This window comes from Rattus rattus, chromosome 1 (genome assembly GCF_011064425.1).
Source record: "Rattus rattus isolate New Zealand chromosome 1, Rrattus_CSIRO_v1, whole genome shotgun sequence".
Classification (NCBI taxonomy): Eukaryota; Metazoa; Chordata; class Mammalia; order Rodentia; family Muridae; genus Rattus; species Rattus rattus.
In genome coordinates, this window is record NC_046154.1 from 254,029,997 (window position 1) to 254,047,724 (window position 17,728).

Consider the following 17,728-nt stretch of genomic DNA (forward strand, 5'->3'; position numbering starts at 1 on the left):
CACCTATTCATCCCAGACAGGACACTGAGGACAGACCAAAGAAACAGTTCCATTCAAAACCTACCTCGGTGAACCAATGAGTTTATCAGAGTTACTTACAGAAGAGTGGGAGAGACATTACTCATAAGGGCATTACTGAGCGGTCACTCACAGGAGCAGGGGATTCAAGGACAGTTACATCACTAAGAAGTCAACTGAGTACAGTAATAACTCACAAAAAAGCTGTATCCCTAAAGTTTGCAGAGAGCTCTGTAGAATCTCCTGTTCTCAGCACTGTAACAGTTTATGTAGCCTTGGGAGTGGCCTTGTGAATCTTGTAAGTTTCAGGAAATTCCGGAGCCTTGCAATTTTAGTTTACTTCATGGGCCTTATATATATCAGTGAGTGGCTTCTCTCCTCAATAGCCATCCAGGTTCTGTAGTCTTGTTTGTTTTCTGATATTTTGTCTTTTTTTTTTTCATAGCTGAGAACTGAACCCAGGGCCTTGCACTTGCTAGGCAAGCGCTCTACCACTGAGCTAAATCCCCAACCTCTTGTTTGTGTTTTGAGACTTTCTTTTCCTAAACAGAATTTAGAGTCATTTCCCTATGTCTTCAAAAATATGCTATAAACCTGTGTGGTGGTTTTAATAGGAGTGGTCTCCATAGGCTCATACATTTAAATGCTCGGTCATTAGGGAGTGGTATTACTTGACAGGGATTAGGAGGTATGGCCTTTCTAGAGTAGGTGTGGTCTTGTTAGTCAATGTGGTCTTGTTGGAGGATGTGTGTCACTGGGAGTAAGCTTTGGAGTTTCAAATAATCAACCCAGGCCCAGTGTCTCTCTCTTTCTGCTGCCTGTGGATCCGGATATAGAACTCTCAACTTTTCCAGCACCAGGACTGCCTACACGCCACCATGCTCCTCTACCTGACAATAATGGGCTAAACCTCTGAGGCTGTAAGCAAGCCACAATTAAATGCTTTCCTTTGTAAGAGTTGCCATGGTCATGGTGTCTCTTCACAGCAGCAGAACACTGACTAAGACAGCCTGTGATGATTAATTTTTATAGTCAGCCTGACAGGATTTAGAATCACCTGGGAGACCATCTCTGGGTGTGTATGTGTGTCTATGTGTGTATGTGAGTGTGTGTGTGTGTATGGGTGTTTATGTTTCTGTGTGCATGCATACATGCATGTGTGCGTGTGCATGTGTGAGAGAGTGTATGAGATTGTGGAGAATGAGTATGTGCGTGTGTCCATGCATGTGTGTGTGTGTGTGTGTGTGTGTGTGTGTGTGTGTGTTTAACTGAAGTGAGAAAGCCCACCCTTAAGAGGCGGCAGCAGCCTCTGTGTGCTGGCATCTCAGACTGAAAGAGGAAAAGTTGAGCTGAGCACACGTGGTTCTCTGCTTCCTGACTGAGCTCACAATATGACCTGATGCCTGCAACACCCCCTGTACCTCAAACTGTGAGGCAAAGCAACCCCCTCCTCCTTAAGCTGCTTCTGTCTGGTATGTTGTCACAACCAGGAGGAGAAACATAACTTAAGACAAAGCCAATGCTTCACCCACATCCCTAACTTCCTACACACACACACACACACACACACACACACACACACACACACAAATATCCTCATACACCCTTACACACACACCCTAACACACATACACTCACACCCTCACACAGTCTCACAACCTCACACACACCACACACACCCACACACACCCCGTGCATCCTGTTCAGCGTGGCCATTACTAACTTCAAGATGAACTCAGTCTGAGTGTGCCTTCCTGCAGCTATGAGCCATGCTCCAGTAGACAGTGTAAGCCTCTTCCCATGTTCCAGAAACTCCCTGAGCCCCACTTAGTCTTCTGCCTTCCTGAACTCTCTAGCCAAAACGGCCTCCAGAAAATGCTGACATTTAAGTTGCCGCCAGAGGCCCAGGGTGGCCCCCACAACCAGACTGTCTGATTCTTCCTTTATGGCATTTATCCCTGAATGCCATAAACCTAAACCACTAAGCTCCCCTGAGTTGCGTGAGGCTGGCTTTCAGGGTAAACCCTGTGTGGTTAGAGATTCCCAGGGACCCAGGTCCAAAGTGCAGCCCCAGCCTCTGGACCCTCTTTAAATGAGCACACAAAAGAGGGTCACAAGACACCACATGTGCACACCCGGCATGGTTGGTGATGGCCACTCCATGGTCATCTTCCAAAGCCTGTACACACTGGCTATTTCTGAGCTATTTGGGAGAACACACTGTTCCAGGCCAGAACAGTCCGGCCTCTTCCAAGAACTGAAGATGAAAGGCCCTGGGCTTCTGCAGTTCGTTAACAATTCCTTTCTTCCCTTTGCCCAGCAGAAGTTTCCAGTCAACCAGGGAAACGTTTTTCAAATTAACTGTCCCCTCCCAGAACTGCTTGGCTTGGAGGCTGAGGAGAGATACAGGCCTGGGCTTCCTCACAGTCTAAGTGACTGGATATCTGTTCCCACTTTGGAAGCTCGGGGCCCTGGGGGCAAACCATTCTGCTTCCAGATGAGCTGAAAGGCCACTTAGGAGGAGAGCAAGGGTCAGTGTGCATCTGGCCAGTGGACACTGCTCAGTCTCTGAGCTTCTGCCAGCTGTGGCTGGGGACCGAGAGATGGGACTCCAGAGAGGAGGCACAAGGAAGGGGAGCAGCAGGGAGGGGGCACCAGGGAGGGGGCACCAGGGAGGGGGATACCAGGGAGGGGGGGGTACCAGGGAGGGGGACACCAGGGAGAGGGATACACCAGGAACCAGGGACACCAGGGAGGGGGATACCAGGGAGGGGGATACCAGGGGGGGACACCACCAAGGAGGGGGGGACACCAGGGAGGGAAAACCAGGAAGGGACACCAGGGAGCCTCTGTCATTCATTTATGTTCCCCAATACTCATTCTTCAGCTGGACATGGACATGCTCCCATAGATGAAAACTAGGCTGGGTTTGAAGACAGGCAAATAGTTTGCGTTCTCTCTCCCTCTCTCCCTCTCTCCCTTTCTCCCTCTCTCCCTCTCTCTCCCTCTCTCCCTCCCCCACCTCTCTCTCTCTCTCTCTCTCTCTCTCTCTCTCTCTCTCACACACACACACACACACACACACACACACACACACACACACACAGACCTTGTCAAATTGCTGTGAGGATCCTGAGGGAGAGTCAGCACTGGCGATATTGCACTCAATTCACTGAGAAAAACATATTTTCTGTTTCTAATTTTGAGCCGCAAACCGGGCTTGATGTTGACATTATAAAAAGCTCTGCTCCAAGGACTAGAGAGATGGCTCGGTGGTTCAGAGCACTGACTGTTCTTCCACAGGACCAGGGTTCAAATCCCAGGGCCCACATGGCAGCTCACAACTATTCATAACTTCAATTCTGGAAGATCTGATGTCCCCAGATAGACAGACAGGCATGTGCAGGCAAAACACCAATGCACACAAAATAAAAACAGGTTTTTAAAAATCTCTCCGTCGGGTGGGTGGCTCATGCCTTTCATCCCAGAACTGACTCTGACCCTTCCTGGACACCATAAACAGTGAACTGGAAGGACTCTATAATAGGGGTCAGGGGAATTGTGTGTGGTGTCATGTATCCAGTAACTCCACTGCTGTGTAGGCTGAATCAGAAGATTGCAAGTTCAAGCCAGCCTGGGCTGCGAGGCAAAGCCTGGAGAATTGTACCAATGTGCACAATCAGACCCTTGTCAGAGCCCCTTGTGGACTGTCAGTGAAGGGACTCTAGCCAGCCAGAGCATGCCACACATAGTTCTGTCAGGCCTTGCCCTTCTCTCCCATGCTCTCTGCCTTGCATTCCTAAAACTGGCCACCAAAGCCTATTCCCTTATTTGTCTGCTTGTCCTGAGGATGACTACCAAGGTCCAGCCATCAAAGTATTGAAGTCCAGCAATCAAAGCCTTTGGCTCACCTACTTAACCTGCCCAATCAGAATTAAACACCTCAGGCTGGAGAGACGGCTCAGTGGTTAAGAGCGCTGACTGCTCTTCCAGAGGTCCTGAGTTCAAATCCCAGTAATCACATGGTGGCTCACAACCATCTGTAATGGGATCTGATGCCCTCTTCTGGTGTGCATGAAGACAGCTACGGTGTACTCACATATAATATCTTTCAGAAAAACTATTCGCCCTTTCACCTTTATAAACTGCCATTGGTTTATGGTCCATGTCTGCCTTCTCTCTATCCAGAAGCAGTCCTTTGCCTCCCTACTCTGAGACAAACAGCTCTGCCCCACTCCCTTGTTCCCCTCCCCTTCTCCCTCATCCTCTAGCTCCTGTCTTTGACTCTTATTCCATGCCCTTTGCCCCTCTGGGGCAAACACATCTCCTTTGTGCTGAGAACTTGGTCTTGGGGGTCTTGAGCCGATACCTGTCTCTTACAGTCAGCACCCAGAGCCCACGGCCACTGCAGGCATCCAAGCCAAGCTGAGCCAGGCCGGTGCCCTGGGATCCCTTTGGACAACCAAGGGCAGCCATAAAGGATTGGTTGCTTAATGCCCACTGGCGCTATGAAGCCAAGCATTTCCCTTTCACGATCTCAGACCCTCTCAACACCCTGCTACTTAATGACCCAAGAAACTGGAGATCAGAGAGGCAAGGTGCTGGCTTAAAACTCCACAGCGCGCTGAAGCAGACTGGGCTAGCAGACTCGAGGTCTGGGATACACGTCCCCAGAGGCATCATTCAGCCAAGAAACAGTACCTCGGTGGCACGTTGGGCACACATTCTATCTCCTCTGACCCCAGAAGCTGAGGAGGCTCAGGCCAGGCTGGCACTTGGATGGGAGAAATATTTATAAAAAGTGTCTGCCATATGCCAAGTCCTGGTGTGGACACAGGATCTCTGGAGACCCCAGTAGGCACAGTTCAGCTCCCAAGAGGCTGACTTCCAAGAGAGCTTTGCACATTGGCCAGGACTGCTTAAATCTTCAGGCTTTTATTCAAAAGGGTTTGGTCAAACGCATTCACTCCATGCCTCTGCTCCTTCCAAACTGAGATGAGTCACTTGTTGGTTCAGACCCAAGGGTGGGGCTGAAGGTTCACACATACTGAGCATGGTCACTAAGATCTCAACACCAGGGTCTCCAGTACAGTAGGAGGATGATTGAGAAGAGGATTCTGGGGGGGTTGGGGATTTAGCTCAGCGGTAGAGCGCTTGCCTAGCAAGCGCAAGGCCCTGGGTTCGGTCCCCAGCTCCGAAAAAAAGAAAAAGAAAAGAAAAGAAAAGAAAAGAGAAGAAAAGAAAAGGAAAGAAAAGAGGATTCTGGGAGAGCCATGGCTTAAAAGCCTGTGCAACTATATACTAAATGAGGGGATGGCCTGTGTCTCAAGTTGCTTTGTCTCTCTGACTCTCTCTTCCCAAAGCTGTAGAACAGGGGAAGGAGTTCCTCCCACATGGCTTGGCACCTTGTGAGGCACCGGGTTTGTGGGTCCCAGGAATTGAACTCAGGTCACCAAGCTTAGCAACAAACACCTTCACTTCCTGAGCCGTCTCCCTGGTCCCTCATCCTGGATCTCTCACCCGCAGTCTCATCTTCGCCTGATGCCATTTCCTCAGGCACAGGTTCTGCCACTGAGCACCAAGAAGCAGCTCAGAACTGAGGGATGAGCCTCTCCAGCGCCGTGGATCCTGGCAGGAGACACACTAGTGCGCATAAATCAAGGACCGTGGTGGCAGGGTAGCACAGGGAGCCAGAGGATCTGTATTGTCACTGCAGGTTTGAATCAGCAACACTGAGTGGCATGGGCCCCCATGCTGGACAGCGGACAGACACCCGGAACTCAGGGATCCAAGTCCTGGCCAGCAGAACTCAGCCATCCACTCTGGGGGACAGAAGCATCTCTGTTTTCCCAGGTTGTTTGCTCAGGGTGTGTTGAGAAGTATCTTCCAAGGGTTCGTCCACTTAGAACCTGTGAACAGAGACTCGGCAGAAAAGGAGACTATGGAGACATGGGAAAACCCAGCTGAGCTCCCACTGGGTGTGTGGGACCTTCATTCAGTAGAACTACTGTGCTTGTAAGAGGGGAAGTCAAATTACACACAGACAGACACACACACACACACACACACACACACACACACACACAGAGGAACTGCTGTGCTTGTAAGAGGGGAAGTCAAATTACACACACAGAGACATACACACACACACAAACACACACACACATACACACACACACACCACACCACACACACAGAAGGAGGTACTGCTGCACTTGTAAGAGAGGAAATTAGATTACACACACACACACACACACACACACACACACACACACACACACACACACACAGAAGAACTACTGTGCTTGTAAGAGGGGAAATTAGATTACACACACACACGCATTCATGTACACACAGAGGCACTGCTGTGCTTGTAAGAGGAGAAATTAAATCAAACACACACACACACACACACACACACACACACACACACACACACACGGAAGGCACCATGACAGGATAGAGGCAGAGACTGGAGCAGTAGCCAGAAAAAGTAGGAAGGAGCCTCTCCATCCAGAACCCTCCCTCAGACAGTAGGGCCCCAGCTCATGCTTTGATTTCTGACTCCAGTCTCGAGAACTGTGAAAAATGCATTCCTTTTTCTTAAGACCCTCCCCCTGCTCAGCCCATGGGCCTTTGCCCATACAGCTGAGAAAACAAATTCATCATCAATATCAAATCCTCACAAGGCCAGTCCAGAACAAAGAGTAGCTGGAGTCTCTCATGCCCAGCACACACCGGCATGGGAAAACTGTCTCCAGCATCCCCGTGATTGCTTTGTTCAGCAAGACTAAAAACCCAACATATAGACCAAGACTCTCTTTTCTGCACCTTATTCTGTCTTTTGGAGTATTCAACACCTGCAGCCATTGCTCCTCAGGGAAAATCTTAAAGCAGCTCAAAAGAAAATGTAAAGTTGCTTCTGCGTCATTGTTCCAAGATGGATTTCCACCTGGAGGGTGTTTGCAAAAGACCAGCAAAGGGACTTTAAAAACTAAAAAGCTAAAATCTCTAATCCCCACTCTTCCAAAGGATGGCAAAGCCAGAAACAAATCAGAGGAGCCCCTCAGCCCTTCTCCAGCCTCCAAGTCGTGGGAGAAGGAGAGCTGGCCCTGGTGGCAAAGACACAGGTGAACTGGCCCCAAGGGTGTGAGAGCAGGAGAGCTGGCCCTGACCCTTCCCGGCTGTGCATTGAGTGAGCGAGCTGAGGCAGCGCTGGAAAGTTCATCCTGGTGGTGTGGGTGCAGGAGGATTGGTGGGCTGACCAACTCAGCCACCACCCAGGCCCAGCTCCAGGGTTTCGAGTTGGCCACCCCAAACTTTACCCCACCAATGAACTGCTGGAGTGCATGAAGGAGCTTGTCCTGCAGATCCAAAGCAGCAGGATCTCTGTAACACAGGCAACAGCAAGAAGCCAAGAGGAATACCAGTGAGGATCCAGTGTTGATAGCGTAGCAGAAGCCAGAGGCCTCGAACCAGACCAAGGACTCACTGTGATGAACATTTGCAAGTAAAGATGTGTAGACAAATTGATATACTGTATGACACACTGTAACACACTATACCTTCCACAAAAAGAGATGTTTTTGGTTTGGTTTGGGGTTTTTTTGTTTGTTTTAAGTCAGGGAGGTTGCAAAGGCAAAGGGTTGATTGGGGAGCATGGTGTAAAATTCACAAAAAAATCAATAGAGAGTAAAGATGATGATGATGATGATGATGATGATGATGATATTCAGCATGCTCTTGCCTCCTATCTAATGGCAACAAACTTGTCTAAATATGAATCACCTAGCACTTACATTGACATCCAGGATATTTCATTTGCTATTGGACTAAAATTTTACCTTTAAAAAAAACTGTCCAAGCCAGGTATGGTGGTACATGCCTTTAATCTCAGCACTACGGAGGCATATTTCTGTGAGTTTGAGGCCAGTCAGGTCTATGTAGTGAGATCTAAGACAACCAAGGATACACAGTAAGATCCTGTCTCAAAACAAAACAAAACAAAACAAAACAAAACCTGTCTCAGTAGGGCCACCTCCTCCCAAGACCAGGGTCATATCCTCATCACTTTCCATTGAATTCAAACATTCCACCAGGGAGAGAGAGGCATGTTAAGACTGAGGATATCAACAACTCACAAGTCTCAGGAAGTTCCTGAAACTAACCAGGTGTACTAGCTTCACCCTCTCTCCTCAAGGTCAAATAAATGATAAAGGACTGCTGAGAAGACACAGGTCAGCTGAGCTGTCTGAAAGAGACTTTTTGATCTGTTGAGCCACCTTCAAGCAGTACAAAGAACTCCAGGGTTCTGGCTGCCATCAGCTGTCACCCACACTGGGATGACCTTTGTAATATAGCTATCTTTGAGCTGTTGCTGCTCCTGCTAGTAACCATAAAGCTATACTCCTATAAGTAACCCCAATAAATTCACAGTTTCACCAAGCTAAACTTTGGTGGTATCCTTACTTTGGTCTGTTGGCTCTTTGTCTGGGTTGAGTATATATTTGTTTCTCCAGGACTAGTTTCACACAGCATGGAGTAGCACAGCATGCATTTGTAATGCCTGAGCTAGGGCCAGGGCCTGTGTTCTTCCCATTCAGCTCTCCTCTTCTCTGTACATGTATGTGCTGAGCATCTCTAAAGGCCAGGGACCATACCTGCAGTCCTGCAGTCAGAACATAGCTATAATTGTTAATAGTAATTGCTAATATTGATTGCCAATGTGGTGGTTTGAATGAGATATGTCCCCCAACAAGCTCACGCATTCGCATACTTAGTGGTGCTGATTAGGGAGGTTTAAGTGGTGCAGCCTTGTTAGAGGAGGTATGTCACTGGGGATGGGTTTGAGATTTTATAGCCTCACTCCACCTCCATTCCTCCCCCTACCTGTGGGAAAACCATGCTAATCAAGGTCGAAGTCTCCCATCGTCCGGACTCAGCACAATATGGAGGACTCCCTTCATTGGCAGGGTTCTCCCTTCTCTGACCTGGTCTGGGGAGTTCAATCCCCACCCCACCCCCACACACACCTCTACCTATAGAATGTCACATAGCCTTAGTTAGATTACAGGTTCAACTTCCTTCTTCTAAAAAAAAAAAAAAAAAAAAAATTCAACTAGCACCTGAGATTCTTGGAATGCCTTTCTATGCTAAATTCTTCTTTAGTACCATAAACCTTCAGCCAATGACCTTTGCTCATCCTGGATATTCTGACACCACCACCCCCCTCCATCCCCAGAATTATATAAGCCTTGAATCAGTCCAAGTTGATCTGTCTCCTTGAAACTGGTCCCAGTGTAGTCATTTCCAGACATACTCACAGGGTTTTTGAAAACCATCCCCTATCCCCACCCCTGCACCCCCACCTCCCATGCCTCACCCCCACCCTTAGCCCCATCAGCTCTGCTCCCTTTACTCTTACCCTCTGGATCCCCAGGGGCAGTCAGGGTCATACCTACCCCTCTTACTTCATATTTGTGATTGAGGCTGTGCTCTCTCAGCTTTTCACTCCAGGTACCATGCCTGACTGCTCGCCATAATGGGCTCTAAACCCTTTGGAACTACAAGCCAGTAAATCCTTCTATTAGTTACCATGTTTGTGATGGGCTATTGTGGGACCAGAAAAAAAAACAAAAAACAAAAAACGGACTCGGTCAACTCAGCAGGACCTAGAATCCCTGAAGAGACAATCCTGTGAACGTGTCTGTGAAGAAGTTTCTTGAAGTGGAAGTTTCTGGTTGTGTCATGTGATGCAGACTCACATGGTGTTTTGCTGAGGCAAGACCCGTGGGAGGACCATGTCTCAAATCTTCACTGGTCTTCACTTCTTTGAGAGAGGAACTGCAGAGAACTTCTCCTGGCTTCCCAGCTGGTTCTGGTCACTCCTGCTGACTCATGCTGATTCAGTGGAGGCCGAGAGGTTTCTGCTGGATCATGCCACCACTGCTGGTTTGTGTTTGCTATCCTGACACTACTGAACTGAACTGCTGGAATCCTTACAACCATGATTAGAATTGTCCCAAAAAACTATTTCTAAACAGGTCTGCATCCCCTTGTCCTATTTACCATCTTTTTCCCCCTACCTTTGGACAGTGACTAGAAGGGAGTCGAAACATTTGAGAGTACTTATTAAAAGTAGGCTTTGAAAAAAAAATCTAAGCCTACGGTTTCTAGATTGGGTTAATTAAGTGTGAGGTCCCACCCTCAACATATGTGGCACCACTTGGGGGACTGAACTGAGTAAAAAGGGGACAGCAAGCTGAGCGCCAGCATCCATATCTCTCTTTTTCCTGGCTGCAGATATAACATGACCAGAGTCACACACTCCTGCTGCCACACTTTGTTCACCAAGATGGACGATACCCTCAAACTGAGAGCTACAACACTCCCTTCCTTCTTTTCTTCCTTAAGTTGCTTTTGTCAGGAATTTTGTCTCAGCAGTGAGAAAAACAGCTGATGCATAGACCTAAACACACATGGGAAGCATTCCATGCAGGTGACCCCAGAACTCTGAGAGAGGAGTTGTTGGGGATTGGCTCTAATGCTTTAATTCAATCGGGAATCTGTGTGTCCAAATCTTAAAGATCCTTGTCCCCAGTTGGTTTTCGACTGAGCAATAATGATGCCAGCAGCCAATAGCTGAGCACCGCGAGGGACGCTTAGAGTTGCTAGGAAGCAGAGAAGGAGAGAGGAATTGCCATGACTCTGGGGAGAGATACAGATGGATGTAGGAGCTGCAGGAGATAAAACCAACCAATCATATGAGATTTTATGTACATGGCCACTAGACACTTCCCCGATTGGGCTTAGAGTAGAGCCATCGAGCTAGACAGTTTACTAAAAATAAGTTAATGTGTGTGTGTTTCATTTGTAGATCCAAAGAGTTCCTGGGTGAGTGACTGGAAGCATGCGACCTGCCAGGAATACAAAGCAGTGTAGTCTAAACTCACTGCTACAATGTATCTGTGGTAAAGTTCACTGAAGGGAAATCTCAATCTCTCCAGCTTCGCTTGACTTAAAAAACACTAATTCTGGAGGCTGTGCAGCCGATATTAACTTCCTGTTAGAATTGCTGCAGATAATAAGGTTTCTGGCTGGCTATGACATTTCATCTGCCCTTGTTTTCCAAGACCCAAAGGCCAGTTTTGCTGAAAGTGCTGACTCTTCCCTGGAGACTTGCAGCTGTCAGAAGAGGACTAAAGATGGGTAGAAAAGCGCTGCCCGTCTGCCTGCATAATGTGTCTGTCTCCTTTACTACCTCAACCTCAGGGTTAGATTTCTGCCCAGCTCTGTGATATACCTGTTCAAGACTGAAGACACAAAAGTGACAACTAAGGCAGTGTTGCCCTTTAGCCAAGTGCCTGAGAGTCCCCAGTCATTCATTACTTCGTGTCCATCAACACAATTCCTGCTGTCCCTCCTTGGGGTCTCTAAGAGGGGTCTCATGTTGATCATAGTCCCAGTTCTAGTTTCATTCTGTTACTGTGGGGGGAAAAGCCACCTGACTTAGGGAAGAAAAGAGTTTATTTTGGTTATACTTCCAGGTCACAGTTCATCATTGAGGGAAATAATTCCGAAAGAACAGGATTTGCTGACTCGCTCAGGTTCATACTTAGCTAGCTTTCTTATTCAGCCTAGGACTACCTGCCTAGGGAATGGTACCGCCCATAGTTGTCTGTGCCCTCCCATATAAATTAACAATCAAAGTGGTCTAACCATAGACATATCCACAGGCCAATCTGATCTGAGCAATTCCTCAATTGAGACGCCCTTCTTAGCTTAGTTTCATCAAGATGACAGCTGAAGCTAACTAAGGTAGTTTCTCATCTTTAAGTCTGGTAGCTTTTCAAATCTTTTTCCTTGTCCCAACAACTTGCCCTGAGTCATTACCTTCTTCAGTGGTGAGCAATGAACTTGAGTTCTGTAACAGAAGGTGGCTATGCTGGTTTTCTTCATTATTTCAGATTTTCTTAGTTCAGCAGCCAGGAGCATCCACCGTGAGATGAAACTTCCACATACTCTTTGGAACGGAGGCTGGTCTGAATAGAAGTCCACTGACTTCTCCCTGCCTGTCACCTTGCCTTCCTCTGTCCCAGCACCCCAACTTTCTTCTAGGAAGCCACTCCACTCTGCTGTGTAATTTGTATGTATTGTAAGGTAGGAAGGGAACTAGCAATATCTTCCGGCTCAGAATGGACAAGATGAAACAGTCACTTAGACGATTCTTTTGAAAAAGTTGGCTGGCAGTGGTGGTGCATGGCTTTAATCCCAGCACTTGGAGGCAGAGGCAGGCAGATTTCTGTAAGTTCAGGCCAGCCTGATCTATAGAGTGAGTTGTATGACAACCAGGGCTACACAGAGTAACCTTGCCTAGGGGACAAAAGAAAGAAAGGAAGGAAGAAAGGGAGAAAAGAAAGAAAAAGAAAGAAAAAGTTGACTCACTTGGGCCCACAGAGTGATTCAAAGTTGGGCCTCTCTGCCTTTGTTCTGTGTCTGTCTCCTTTGCTTGGGGTCACCTACTCACTTCTGTCAGTCACTCAAGAAGGATCTGCCTAACTCATCCGATCTCCTTTCAAGGTTGAAGACCTTGATGTAAGTTGTCTTCCTAAACCTGTCGTCACCTCAGACTCCAGAAAGACCACATCCTTAAGGGACAGATGTTGAGATTTGATCTGTTGCTATGTATTATAACGCTAAATTCTGTAACCCAAGGCTTAGTTGCCCCAAGATGAGTGAATTCTCACCTGTGCCAGCTTTTGTTGTACACACCACGCTCCTTAACTTAAAACCATCGGTTAATGAAGATGCCTACAGCATGTAGCTGGGCAGAAACGCGAATAGACAGGACTTCGCTTCCCAGGCTTGGGGTCTGAGGCAGAGACCATGAGAAGAGGAGCTGGAAGAAGGAAGAAGGAGCCATGGATTAAGTAGATTGTGAGCACCCGGCCATGAGGGCCAGCCTGCTGGAGTAGGAGTGGTCCAGGCAGAACGTGACAAGTGATATCTCGGGATGATTGACAGGAGGGTAGGAAAAAAAATAGAGGGACATAGAGGGTTGCTATCTGCTCAGCTCTAAGACTTATTTTAAATATAAAGGTTTTGTGTCTTTTCAGATCAAAGGTGGGGTAGAAACTCCCAAATATACCACAACGGACAGACACCTACATGGCTACAGTTATCAATGAGGAGAACCCTGGAGTGTCATCTCGAAGGAACAGCTGGAACCCTCAAGTGAGGACAGCAACAAAGATGTCCTCAAACCACCTCACAGGACCAGAGCCAAGGAAGCGGTGCTGGGGCTGCCCCTTCCCGGGGATATTTCACTGTGCAAACATCCTGGGCCTACTGATTCTTCCTCTGTTTACATCTAGACCTGTGTCTAGAACCCCAAAGATGGACTGGGGTCCGTCCTCTGCCCAGTGTGGCCGCAATGAATAAATCTCACTGCTTTTTAGGACTGTTTGTCTCTTTAACTGGTAATTTGAAAGGGAAAGACCAGGTCCAGCCTGTAGCGCTGGTGCTCACCATTTTGCCCTAAAAACTTCAGTTACATTAGATAGTTAAACATTAGCAAGCCTGAAAATCATTACAAACTGGGGACGAAGAGGTGGCTCAGAGGGTAAGAGCACTGGCTGCTCATGTAGAGGACACAAGTTTGCGTGTAACTCCAGCTTCATGGGAATTGACACTGTCTTCTGGATTCTTAGGGCCCTACACATGCGTACACACATATAATTAAAAATAATAAAGATGAAAGAAAATCATTAAAAGAACAAACAGGTTGGGGATTTAGCTCAGTGGTAGAGCCGCCTGCCTACCAAGCGCAAGGCCCTGAGGTTCAGTCCCCAGCTCGAAAAAAAGAAAAAAAAAAAAAAAAGATCCAAACACAAGACCAAACAGAAAAGATTGTTATCTAAACATAGGCTTTCTGGTAAAGAAGCAGGATGTACCTCCTTGTCCCCTCCTTTAAGAGGTCAATCCCCAGGCAGGGCAGAAAGCAAGTGTGGGGTACCTGTAATCTTAGGCCTTGGGAAGCTGGAGGTAAGAGGATCAAGAGTTCAAGATCATCCTTGGCTCCCCAAAGAGTTCGAGACCAGCCTTGGATATGTAAAACTCTTCTCAAAAGGAATTAGAGGCACTGGAGAGGTGGGTCTATGTTTAAGAGCACTGACTGCTCTTACAGAAGACTGAGGTTTAGGTCCCAGCACCCACATAGCTGCTCACGAGTCTCTCTAACTCTAGTTCCAGGGGATCTGACACCCTCTTATGACATCCACAGGCACCAGGCACACATGTGCTAGCCAGACATGCATGCAGGCAAAACACTCATACACATAGTATGTATATATTTAAATTAAAATGGCAGGGCATGGGGGCTGGAGAGATGGCTCAGAGGTTAAGAGCACTGTCTGCTCATCCAGAGGTCATGAGTTCAATTCCCAGCAACCACATGGTGGCTCACCACCATCTGTAATGGGATCTGATGCCCTCTTCTGGCCTGCATGTGTACATGCAGGTGCAACGCTGTATACATAATAAATAAATCTTTTTTAAAAAAAAAATGGCAGGGCATGGGGGTGTCCACCTTCAAACCCAGCACTTAGGAGATAGAAGCAGACAGATCCCTATGAGTTTGTGGCCAGCCTGATCTATCTAGTGGCTTCTCTAGGTCAGTCAAGCTTACCTAGTAAGACCCTGTCTCAGAAAACAAACGAACAAACAAACAAAACTTAAATGCCACATTTCTCTGGGGCCACTCAGAAAGGTGAGTATAAGGAAGAGCAGAAGGATGGAGTTCCAAAGAAAATCGGGCAAAGCCCCAGAAACTCCAGATCTGGGCAAGGCTCATCCCGTGTACGAGGCGAAGCAAAGGCTTTAGATGAAGAATTAACCGACTGTGAAGACACACTGGCTGTCAGGGTAGATGGAGGAATGCAGGCGCCTCCGTCCCCATCCCCAGATTTTAAACAGTGCAGTGGCAGAGGGTCTGGAGTTAGGGAACAGAGCTGCCCCACAGGGCTGTGAGTGCTCATGCTCTTAGACTCCAGGATTCTGCTCAGCCTAAAGGTGAAGAGTCCAGTGTAGCAACCTCCACATGGCCAGCTCAGGCCTTTTGTGGCAGGGCTGACTAAGGAGATGAGGCTCCACTCAGAGGAGTGCCAGACTAATGAAAGTTATCTTGGCTCAGCTAACCCTGACCATCAAGTGGGCATTATGGCCTCTGCAATAAAATAAATAAAGGAGAAGCAGGGGGATCTGAAGGCCAAAGTCAGCCTGAGCTACGTGTGACCCTATCCCAAAAAAACCAACACAGAGCCCTCCCTTCTCTGGTTTTTCAAGACAGGGTTTCTCTGCGTAGCCCTGGCTGTCCTGGAATTCACAGCTACCTCTGCCTCCCAAACGCTGGGATTAAAGGTGGGCGCCACCACCGCCTGGCAAAACACCTGTTTCTTACTTGGGGGGGGTTATTTATTTTTATCTTACATGTATGGGTGTTTTTGCGTGTATGTCTGTGCATCATGTGAATGTCTGGTGCCCCCAGAGGCCATAAAAGGACATCAGATCCCCTGAACTGGAGCTAAAGACAGTTGTGAGTCACCATCAGGTACTGAGAATTGAGCCTGGGTCCTTAGGAAGAGCAGCCAGCGCTCTTAACCTCTGAGCCGTCTCGCCAGCCCAAAATAGACCAAATTTTGAAGGAAGTATGTAAAGTAACACATGAGGCAATTTTAAAGCTTAAAGTATCTGTATTTAAACAGAACCAGCGAGATGCCCCATGTATGTGTTCTAATTGACATAGGAAAATTGTCTGAGCCAGATTTTCTTTTGCTTTTTTGATTCATTTAAATATAATGATGATGATGGTGATGCATGTATGAATATGCACCGTGTGTGTGTGTGTGTGTGTGTGTGTGTGTGTGTGTGTGTGTGTGTGTCTTACCCATAGCAGCCAGCATAGGGCTGTGGATCTTCTAAGATTGGATAGTTTGAGCCCAGCACCCATGTGAGTGTTGAGAATCAAACCCAGGTCCTCTGCAAGAGCAGCCGGTGCTCTCAACCACTGAGCCATCTCTTCAGCCAGGTTTCCAACACCAAGCTGAGCAACATGGTGAAACCCTGTCTTGACAATAATAACAATAGGGCCTGGAGAGATGGCTCAGTGGTTAAGAGCACTGACTGCTCTTCCAAAGGTCCTGAGTTCAATTCCCAGCATGGTGGCTCACGGCCATCTGTAATGAAGTCTGGTGCCCTCTTCTGGCTGCAGGTATGCATGTAAGCAATCATAAATTTAATAATAATAACAACAACAACAACAATAATAAAATCCTGTGTCAAAAATCAAATTAATAGTAATAGTAATAATAATAGGGATGGTGATGATGATTTTAAAATTAAAAAGAACTTAAGTTCAAAAATCAATTGTTTAAAGAAACTATAAAGATAATTCTAGGGTTTGGGGATTTAGCTCAGTGGTAGGCGCTTGCCTATGGCGCAAGACCCTGGGTTGGGTCCCATCTCTGAAAAAAAAAAAAAAAAGAAAAAAAAAAAGATAATTCTAGCACTCTGGAGACAAAGGCAGATCTGTAAATTTGAGGCTAGCTTGAGTTACATAGCAAGTTCTAGGCTATCCAGAGCTACACAGTGAGACACTGTATCCCCCAAAAAACCCCACAAATTAATTAAATAATTACATTTTAATAGATCTGTTGAACAAAAATGAAGTGCAAGAGAGAAAATGAACAGGGCATGTTGCCTCATTTCTGTAATTCCAGCACTTGAGAGACTGAGGCAGGAAGAGTGTCATGAGTTTGAAGCTAGCCTGAGCTACATAATAAATATTGCCTCAAAAATCTATATTAAAAAAATGACAACAATGTTCAATAGGCATGACAGGTTCAAGTCTTACTGAAGCCTGAGAATCTAAAGCCAAAGGATTAGGTATAAGTTCATGCTCAGACTGGGCTATGAAGTCAGACCCTGTCTTGAAGAACCAAAAGCTGGATGGAGAGAGAAAAATTAAAAAGTACACTTTGAAAAATTAGAGGGGATGGAGAGATGGCTCAGTGGTTAAGAGCACTGACTTCTCCTCCAGAGGTCCTGAGTTCAGTTCCCAGCGACCACATGGTGGCTCACAATCATCTGTAATGGGATCTGATGCCCTCTTCTGGTGCGTCTGAAGACAGTAACAGTGTACTCACATACATGAAATAAGTAAATCTTTTTAAAAAAAGAAAGAAAAGAAAATTAGAGAAAACTATGGCAAAACGATGGTGCATTGCATATCCTAATCTCTTCAGCCCGTGGGTATACTATAGTTTGTGGTGAAAGTCAGTAAGATAGCAGGTTAGGTTATGATTTCTGGAAAAGGACAAACATTCTGAGTATTTAGACAAGAGTCTTCAACACTGGAAGTGGAGGTAGAAGAGGACAATGAGCTGAGATGGCTAAAGGTTCAGACAATAGCTGGAAACCTACTCGTGGTTAACCAAGAGAAAAACAAACAAACAAACAGGAGAAAACGCAAATTAACAAGGAATACCGGGAAAGAAAGAGGAGCCATCCATACAGACCCTACAGACAGTAAATGCTCAACAAGGAATTCTACCAACAAACCCATGCCAATTAATAAAGTCTTTGAAAAGGCATGGCTTACTAAATCTGACACAAGGGAGAAACAGAAAATGTAAAAAAAGAAAAAGAAAAAAAG